The sequence below is a fragment of the Panthera onca genome, chromosome A1, assembly GCF_046562875.1.
Source record: "Panthera onca isolate mPanOnc1 chromosome A1, mPanOnc1 haplotype 2, whole genome shotgun sequence".
Classification (NCBI taxonomy): Eukaryota; Metazoa; Chordata; class Mammalia; order Carnivora; family Felidae; genus Panthera; species Panthera onca.
In genome coordinates, this window is record NC_138339.1 from 144,749,975 (window position 1) to 144,760,368 (window position 10,394).

A 10,394-nucleotide genomic window follows, 5' to 3' on the forward strand; every position below is an offset into this window, starting at 1 on the left:
GAGCTCAATTAAAAAATAAAATTTAAAGTAGTTTTAGATTTACAGAAACGTTGTAAGAGTACTACAGAGGGTGGGTTTTTTTAAGTGAGAATGAGAGTGTGTGTGTGAGTTGGGGAGGAGCAGAGGGAAGGGGATAAAGAGAATGCCCAGCCTGGTGCCCGATGCAGGGGCTCAATCCCACAACCCTGGGATCATGACTGAGCTGAAATTGAGAGTCAGACACGCAACTGACTGAGCCACCCAGGCAACCCAGTACAGAGGGTTCTATACCCAGTGTCAAGTTGTCCCCAGTGTCAATATCTTACATTAGTATGCACAATTGCCAAAACTAGTGAGTCAATACATTATTATTAACTAAAATCCATACTTTATTTGAATTTCCTTAGTTTTTACCTGATATCCTCTTCTGTCCCAGGACCTCATCCAGGATATATTATATTGAAACATCCTTTCTCCTTAGGCTTCTCTGGACCAGGACAGGTCCTCATATTTTTCTTGTTTTTGACGTTGGGAGTTCGAAGGAGTATGGGTCAGGCTACTTTCTAGACTGGCCCTCGGTTTGGGTTTGTCTGATGTTTTCCTCATGGTCAGGTTCAGGGTTCTTGAGAGGGACACCACCAGGGCTAAGTCCCATCCTCACCACAGCACATGCAGGTTTCATGCTGTCCACTGACATCAAGCTTGATTACATAGCAGTGGCAGTGTTTATTGGGAGGTCTCCAACCGTGCCCCCCTTTCCATGCTGTACTCTGGACGGAGGTCACTATGCACAGCCCACGCCGAAGGGATAGGACGTTCTGAGAGTATTGATTCAAGAGCAGAGGACCCTACATGAGTTGTGTGAATTTCTTTTGTACAGCAGATTTCTCTACTCTTATTTCTTTATTTACCCACTCATTGCATCAGGGTGGACTCAGATATTTATTTTCTACTTTGGGTTATAATCCAATACTCAGTTATTTATTTCGTTGCTCAGATTGTTTCAGGTTTGGCCACTGTGAGTTCTTTCAGTCAGCTCTTTCTTTTTTAAGTTTTTCTATTTTATTTATTTTGAGAGCGAGAGAGTGCGGTTTAATCTCTATCCTGGAATCATGACCTGAGCCAATATCAAGAGTCAAATGCTTAAATGACTGAGCCAAGCAGGCACCCCTTTAAGTTGGCTCTTGAGTCCCCTTGACATGCACCCACCATCTTTTTTGAGCCCTTCCTTACTTCCTGGCACCACAACATGTTCCAGGCTCATCTTGTATATTCCCAACCCCAGCCCTAAGACCAGCCCTTTCTCCAGTGAGCTCTGTTCCCTTTTATTGAAGAATGGTGTTTAGAATCCAAGATCTGGGTGCTGGGTGTGTTCACTGCCACCAGGGTGTGGCACTTCTTTCCTTTTGCTTCTTCTGGACCCTCTTAGCAGACAGACTAAAGAAGTATGTGGGCATGCCAACTAATGTATATACGCATCTAGAAATAGTACTATACATGTCCATCTGTATCTAGAGGAAACTAAATGTTCATACTAATGTCTCCAATTCTAATCCATTGCCACACATTTTTAGACATTGCAACTGTGGAGAAATATAAAGCCAACCTGACTTCCGCCCTTCTACATAATTCACGTTTCCTAACAGTTTTGCTTATCTTTGAAATCCAGCAAATTCACCAGGCCATATATTTGAATTCATCATTATCACTGGACCCTGACTCCATGAGATGGACAGATGTGTTTAGAGGGCAAGCCCAGGAGGCCATCTTCTCTATGACTCCCAGCTGAGCCCCACAGTGGTGGCTGAAATCTTGGGACAAGGAATTCTTAACTTCAGCCTTTCTTACTGCCCAGCTGAGGGAAAACCTTAGGGCAAGGAATTCCAAGTAAGGAATCTGTAATTCTTTCAAAGTCACTCAATTTTAAAATTTATGTTTAAATTTGTGCAAAGGAAAAGTCACTATCTGTGTGGTATACAGTTCCATGGCCTTTGACAAACATATAGAGAAGTGTACCTATGACCACAGTCACAATAGGGAACAGTCCACGTGCCGCCCAGATGCCGTCCTGTTGCCCTTTGTAGTCAACACCCCTCCCCAACCTTTGTTAACCACTGACCTGTTCTTCATCCCTATAGTTTTGTCATCTCCAAGATGTCACATAAATGGAATCTTATAGTATGCAGCCTTTTGGATGTGGTTTATGTCACTTAGCAAAAATACTTTGAGATTTCTCCATGTTATTGCATAAAATCACTTGCTTTTTTTTTTTAAGTTTATTTATTTATTCTGAGAGAGAGACAGAGATCACAAACGGGATGAACAGAGAGAGAGGGAGAAAAATCTCAAGCAGGCTCCACACTGAAGGCACAAAGCCCAATGTGGGGCTCAAACCCATAAGCTGTGAGATCATGACCTGAGTCGAAGTCGGACACTCAACCGACTGAGCCACCCAGATGCCCCGTAAAATCACTTACTTTTAATATTGCTATCCAGGTGCTACATCAGCATAGTTTAGATTTTTGCACTAGTGATTCCCTTGAATGTCTGTATTAGTTTCCTGAGGCTACATAACAAATGACCACAATCTTGGGGACTTAAAACACCGATTTATTAACTCACAGTTTCTAAGGGTCTGGACTCCAGGCACATCTTGACTAAGTCTTCTTTCTGTTGAGAGTCTCACAAGGCTGCAAACAACATCTCATCTGCTACCTCCTCTGAGGCTTACAAACCTCCTGTAAGCTCACTGGTTGTGGGTAGAATTCAGTTCCTTGCAGCTAGCTATCAGATTGGGGTCCTTGCCCTGTCAGCACATTGACTGTAGGGCAGTGAAACTGATTTAGGATTTCTGACCTCCAGAACTGTAAAAGAAGAAAGTGGTCTGTTTTAAGTCACTAAGTTTGTGGTAATTTGTTAGAGCAGCAATGAAAAATGAATAAATACATTGCACATTAGAAGTGAAGTAAATTGGGGCACCTGGGTGGCTCAGTCAGTTAAGCGTCCGACTTTGGCTCAGGTCATGATCTCACAGTTTGTGAGTTCAAGCCCCGCATCAGGCTCTGCTGACAGCTCGGAGCCTGGAGCCTGCTTCAGATTCTGTGTCTCCCTCTCTCTCTGCCCCTCCCCTGCTCATACTCTGTATCTCTCTATCAAAAATAAATAAACATTAAAAAAAAAGTGAAGTAAATGTTCATAGGATATGTTAAAACAGAATAGAGATTCTCAAACTCTTTTAATTGCCAACTCTTGGTAAGAAAACCATTTGCTGGGGCACCTGAGTGGCTCAGTCAGTTAAGTGTCTGACTTCAGCTCAGGTCATGATCTCACACTTGGTGAGTTCGAGCCCTACATCAGGCTCACGGCTGTCAGCGCAGAGCCAGCTTCAGATCCTCTGTCTCCCTCTCTCTCTCTGACCCTCCCTCACTTGTGCTCTCTCAAAAATAAAATAAACATTAAAAAGAGAAAAAGGAAAAACATCTTATATCAATATCCAATATGAGCAAGCAAACACAGTGGTACACACAGGAAAACATAATTGAAAGTTTTACAAATCATTTATTTTTACAAAGTATACTCTGATATTTTCTGTAATGTTTTATTCTCTTTCTTTTTTCTTTCTTTCTTTCTTTCTTTCTTTCTTTCTTTCTTTCTTTCTTTCTTTCTTTCTTCTCCCTTCCTTTTTAATGCTAGTTAGGACCCACTAAATCGATTCCATAATCTCCTGATGAGTATCTTCAAAAATGCTGGAGCTCAGGGCCCTACAGTGGATAGACGGGATCAAGTTGAGATGGGTTTAAAAAAAATTTTTTTTTAATGTTTTATTTATTTTGAGACAGAGAGAGATAGAGCATGAACAGGGGAGGGGCAGAGAAAGAGGTAAACACAGAATCCAAAGCAGGGTCCAGGCTCTGAGCTATCAGCACAGAGCCCGACGTGGGGGTCGAACCCACAAACCACGAGGTCATGACCTGAGCCGAAGTCAGACGCTTGACTGACTGAGCCACCCAGGCGCCCCAAGTTGAGATGGGTTTTAAGTGTCAAACTCTTGGGACACCTGGATGTCTCAGTCAGTTAAACGTCCGACTTTGGCTCAGGTCATGATCTCTTGGTTCGTGGGTTTAAGCCCTGTGTTGGGCTCTGTGCTGACAGCTTGGAGCCTGGGGCTTCCTTGGGATCCTCTGTCTCCCTTTCTCCCTGCCCTTCCCCCGTTCATGCTCTGTCTTTCTCAAAAATAAATAAGCATTAAAAAAATTAAAGTCAAACTCTTGACAGAATATGACAAATGCTTCATAGTAGCTCATAGTTGGTGGCACTGCCATCAGGGGCCTCAACAGGTAACAGTGCAAAGTTTTCCTCTGAAACTCTGAATCCTCTACTTCAATGGTTCTCAACTGAGGGTGATTTTGCAGCCCAGGGGATGTTAGGCGATGTCTGGAGACATTCTCTGTTGCAACTGGGACACAGGCTACTTACCAGCACCAAATGTGCAGAGGCTGGGGATACTATGGCTAACGATTCTACAAGGCAAAGGACAGGCCGTACAACACTAAATTATCCAGCCCCGATGTCAGCAGTGCCAAGGTGGAGAAACCAAGTTCTAGTTGCATCTTCTCTTGGTCAGCTGTGTCCAGACTGACTTTTTCCATCTCTCGGGCTTCCCCAGGTTTGTCCTCCCTTACTATGTCCTGTGGTCCACAATTATGCCTTTCCTACCTAGCATAAAACATTCACAAACTCTTGGGAGCTAGGTTTGTGTTTTAGTCCGTTTGGACTGCTGTAACAAATACCACAGACTGGGTCGCTTATAAACAACAGAAATTTATTTCTCACTGTTCTCACAGTTCTGGAGGCTGGAGGTCCAAGATCCGGGTGCCGGAGTGGGCAAGCGAGGGCCCTCTTCTGGGTCACAGACTTCTTGTGGCTTCCCATGGCAGAAGAGGCTAGCAAGCTGTCTGGGGTCTCTTATATAAAGGCACTAATCCCATTCATGAAGATTCTACCCTTGTGACCTCATCACTTTTTTTCATGACATCACCATGGGGATTAGATTTCAACATATGAATTTGGGGAGGACACAAACGTTCAGACCACAGCAGCTTGTTATAGGTGACAGCTGTATTTTTTAAAAGTTTATTAATAAATCTGAGGGGTGCCTGTGTGGCTCAGTCGGTTGAGCGTCCAACTCTTGATTTCGGCTCAAGGTCATGATCCCCGGGTCATGGGATCTAGCTCTGTGTTGGGCTCCACACTGAGCATGGAGCCTGCTTAAGATTCCTCTCTCACCCTCTCTGCCCCTCTACTCTGCTTTCACGCATGCACTCTCTCTAAAATAAAAAATAGGTATATTAAAAAAAAGTTTATTAATGAATCTGAGAGCAGTGATTGGTGAGGCGTTCAAGGGATACTGTCGACACACAGTGGCTTATTTCAGGCTGCTACTTTCAGTGAACTACATACCCTGACCTGCAGACTCTTTGTTTCAAACTTCCAAAAGTACTGGGGCACTTGGGTGGCTCAGTTGGTTGAGCATCTGACTCTGGATTTCGGACTCAGGTAACCATCTCACAGTTTGTGAGTTCAAGCCCCACATCAGGCTCTGCACTGACTGAATGGAGCCTGCTTGGGATTCTCTCCCCACCTCCCACCCTTCCCCCACTAACTCTCGCATGCATGCACTCTCTCTCTCTCTCTCAAAAATAAATAAATTGGGGCACCTGCTGGCTGGCTCAATTGGTTAGCCTCCGACTTCAGCTCAGGTCATGATCTCACAGTCCGTGGGTTCAAGCCCCGCGTTGGGCTCTGTGCTGACAGCTCAGAGCCTGGAGCCTGCTTCGGATTCTGTGTCTCCCTCTCTCTCTGCCCCTCCCCCGCTCACGCTCTGCCTGTCTCAAAAACATAAGTAAACATTTTTTAAAAATGTAAAAAAATAAAATAAAATCTACTGGTTTAGGTTATTAGATTTTCCTTCAGTCAGATGTGAAGTACATTTGGAATTCATTCAAATAGGACACAGGTAGCACTGGTCCCTTTGAAAACTGAGAAGATGATGACTTTCTGCATTATCAGGCCATTTAGGAGCTTCCTTCACCCTAAAAATAATTTTTCCCAGCATCCCTGATTCTGTATGTCCTCTCGCAGGGCACTAAGAAGGCAGCTTAAGGGTAGAAGGCATAGTCAGTAACCAGCTTCTGCTGTTTCCACAAATAACTGGTATAAAAAATACCATATATTTAGGAAATAACATCTAATTAAAGCCAACACAGGACAATTCTCTGAGGGAGGCCCAGGCCACATGCATGGGGCCAGCTCACTGGGGTATGGGTGGTGCTTAGTGTCAAAGGGTGGAGTGTGAAAATAATCCATTTTAGCCTTCATATTTGGTGGTGATGGGGTGGGGGTGCCTTTGGAAAAGAAGAGTCACATGCATTGTTAATTCCAGAATGAATGGTTTTGTGGTTTGGGTATTATTGCCTCCTGTAGTTTCACAGGAACATGAAAGCACCTATAAATAAACTGCAGGAAGTGGGAGATACATTTACAAAGAGGGTTTTAAACATAATAATTAGAATTCCTGACTTCTGAAACTAAGATAGCTTTACAGTGGAAAGCACTCTGATTTCTGTGTTGCAATATGTAGCCCCTCTCCCACCCCAGGGTAGGGGTTGGGGGCTGGGTTGGAGCCGTGGTGAGGAGCTCGAATGGTGAAGGAAGGTTGACTGAGAGACAGGGTTCCAGAAGGGCAATGTGCCAAGCAGAGCAAACCCCTGCAAGTGAAAAATACTCTTTACTAACCAGTCTATATTTGTATATAGTTCCCTCTGGAGCAAAGGCAAATAAATTTAATAATTGAAAAAAAAAAAAAGCAACGATTTCATTATGCGCTGATGTGACCTGGGCATGACACACGGATTAGTTCGTGTAGCTATCACAGTAATTCAATGAGGTAAGTACCATTGGCGTTCCCACTTGCACACGAGAAAATTGAGGCTCACAGGGACTGAGGGTTTGGATTAACAAGGGGCCATGTGAGGATTAGAAATGGGACAATTTGACTCTAGAGGCCATGCAGGTAATCAGTCCTGGAGCATGCGGTGCGTGGGCTCAAGGTGAAAGCAATGGCTGGTTGAAATATGGACAGCTGAAATAGAGACGTCTGTGAGTTTCTTTTTCCTTTTCCCAGTCCTATCAATTTTTTTAACCGAAATATATTTCACACATACCATTGTGTAAACTTAAGGTGTACATGTTGATTTTATACATGTACATAATCCAGGATGATTGTCATTGTTGTTAGCACCTCTACCATATCACATATCATTTGTTTTCTGTGGTGGAAATAACTAAAATCTGGGCTCTTGGCAAGTTTGATTTTTTTCTGATTTTTTTAAACGTTTACTTATTTTTGAGAGAGAGAGCAAGACAGTAAGGGGCAGTGAGAGAAGGAAACACAGAATCTGAATCAGGCTCCAGGCTCCGAGCTATCAGCACAGAGCCTGATGTGGGGCTTGAACTCACAAACCGCAAGATCATGACCTGAGCCAAAGTTGGACACTTAACCAACTGGGCCACGCAGGTGCCCCAAGTTTGATTTTTGTAATACAATCTTGTTATCTGTAATCACCATACTATACATAGATTTCCAGGATTCTTTTTCTTTTTTCTCCACCACCCAAGTGTCTTTTTTTAAAAAAATTTTTATTTAAGCATATTTGATACAGTGTTACGTTAGTTTCAGGTACACAACAGTGATTCAACTTCTCTGTATATGGTGTGTTCACCCCAAGTGTAGCCCCCATTTGTCACCATACAATGCTATTACAGTACCATCGACCATCATTCCCACACTGTTCCTTTTATTCCCATGACTTATTCATTCCATAAATGGAAACCTGTATCTCCCACTCTTCTCCACCCATTTTGTCCATCCTCCAACCCCCCCCCCCCCCACTGACCTCCCCTCTGGCAACCATCAGCTTGATCTCTGTATTTATAGACTTGATTCTGCTTTTTGTTTGTTTATTCATTTGTTTTGCTTTCTAGAGTTCACATATGAATGGAATCATATGGTATTTGTCTTTCCTACTTTGACTTATTTACTTAGCATAACACACTCGAAGTCCATCCATCTTGTCCCAAGTGGCAAAAATATCATTCTTTTTATGGCTGTGTAGTATTCCATTGTATATTTAAACTACAACTTCTCCATTTACTTATCTATTGATGGACACTTGGGTTGGTTCCATATCTTAGCTACTGTAAATAATGCTATAATAAACAGGGGTGCGTATGTCTTTACAAATTAGTGTTTCATTTCTTTGGGTAAATATCCAGTAGTAGAATTGTTGGATCTTATGGTATTACTATTTTTAATTTTTTGAGAAACTTTATATTGCTTTCCACAGTGGCTGTGCCAGTTTACATTCCCACCAACAGATTCCTTTTTCTCCACATCTTTGTCAACACTTATAATTATCTTTTTTATTTTAGCCATTCTGACAAGTGTGAGGTAATACTTCATTGCGGTTTTACTTTGCATCTACCCCTGATGATGAGTAATGTTGAGCATCTTTTCATGTGTATATTGGCCATCTGTATGTCTTCTTTGGAAAAACGTCTATTCAGGTCCTCTGCACATTTTTTAAGTGGACTATTTGGTTTTCTTTGTGTTGAGTTGTAGTTCTTTATATATTCTGGGTATCAATCCCTTATTGGACAGATTATTAGCAAATATCTTCTCTCATTCAGTAGGTTGCTTTTTAGTTTTGTTGATGGTTTCCTTCACTGTGCAAAACTTTTAATTTTGATGTAGTCCTAATGGTTTATTTTTGTTTTTGTTTCCTTGCCTGAGGAGACATTTCTGGACAAATGTTGCCAATGCCAAAGAAATTACTGCCTGTGTTCTTCTCTACAATTTTTATGGTTTGAGATCTCACATTTAACTCTTCAATCTATTTTGAGTTTATTTTTGTGTATGGTGTTAGAAAGTGGTCCAGTTTTATTCTTTTGCAGGTAGCTGTCCAGTTTTTTCCAGCACCATTTTTTGAAAAAACTGTCTTTTCCCCATTGTATATTCTCCTTTGCCATAGATTAATTGACCATATAAGCATGGGTTTATTTCTGGGCTGTATTCTGTTCCATTGATTTATGTGTCTATTTTTGTGCCAGTACCGTACTGTCTTCATGATTACAGCTTTGTAATACAGCTTGAAGTCTGGAATTGTGATACACAGCATTGTTCTTCTTTCTCAAGATTGCTTTGGCTATTTTGGGTCTTTGTAGTTTGTACAAATTTTAGTATTGTTTGCTCTAATTCTGTTAAGAATGCTATTGGCATTTTCATAGGGATATTGCTGAATTTGTAGGTTGCTTTAGGTACTATGGACATTTTAACGATATGAATTCCTCCAATCCATGATCATGGACTATCTTTCCATTTGTTTGTGTTGTCTTCAATTTCTTTCATCAGTGTTTTATAGTTTTCAGAGTACAAGTCTTTCACTTCTTTGGTTAAGTATAATCTTAGGTATTTTGTTATTTTTGGTGCAATTGTAAATGGAATTGTTTTCTTAATTTCTCTTTCTGCTACTTCATTATTAGTGTATAGAAACACCACTGATTTAGGGGCACCTGGGTGGCTCAGTCAGTTAAGCATCTGACTTCAGCTCAGTTTATGATTTCACGGTTTGTGGGTTCGAGTCCTGTGTCGGGCTCTGTGCTGACAGATCAGAGCCTGGAGCCTGCTTCAGATTCTGTGTCTCCCTCTCTCTCTGCCCCTGCCCGGCTTGTACTCAGTCTCTCTCTGGCTCTCAGAAATAAATAAACGTTTAAAAAATTAAAAAAAAAAACACCACTTATATCTGGGTATTAATTTTGTACAGAACTTATTTTATACTAGTTTCAAGTTTGTACCATTAAACATCTCTCCCATTCCCTTATCCACCAGCCCCTTGTAACCACCATTCTACTCTGTTTTCATGAGTTCAGCTTTTTTTAGATTCCATATATAAGTGATATCATACAGAATTCTTTCCCTGTCTGACTTATCACACTTAGCATGATGCTCTCAAAGTCCATTCATGTTGTCACAAATATTTCATGACATATATCTATATATATCTTCTTATCCATTCTTCCTTTATGGGCATTTAAATTGTTTCTGTATCTTGACTGTTGACTGTTGTGCAGAAGACTGCAATAAACATAATACTGCTTATGTTTCTTAAATATTGTGTTTTTATTTTATTAAGGTATATATCCAGATGTGGAATTATTGGATATGATAGGTTTGTTCTTATTTTTTTGAGGAACCACCCTATTGTTTTCTGTAGCAGTGTAAAAAAATGTGTGTTCCTACCAACAGTGCACAGAGTTCCCTTTTCTCTACATCCTCCGCAGTTCTTGTTATCTTCTGT

At 41.5% G+C, this 10,394-nt stretch overlaps 1 long non-coding RNA gene across 1 annotated transcript; it reads right to left on the bottom strand.

Moving 5' to 3' along the window:
• Nucleotides 1-3,517: 3,517 nt before the first annotated feature.
• LOC132680208 (uncharacterized) lies at nt 3,518-5,056 on the bottom strand. The gene is made up of 2 exons (XR_009610581.3): nt 4,813-5,056; nt 3,518-3,740 (listed from the first exon to the last, which is right to left on the bottom strand). It is a non-coding gene; the product is annotated as an uncharacterized LOC132680208 (long non-coding RNA).
• Nucleotides 5,057-10,394: the final 5,338 nt, after the last annotated feature.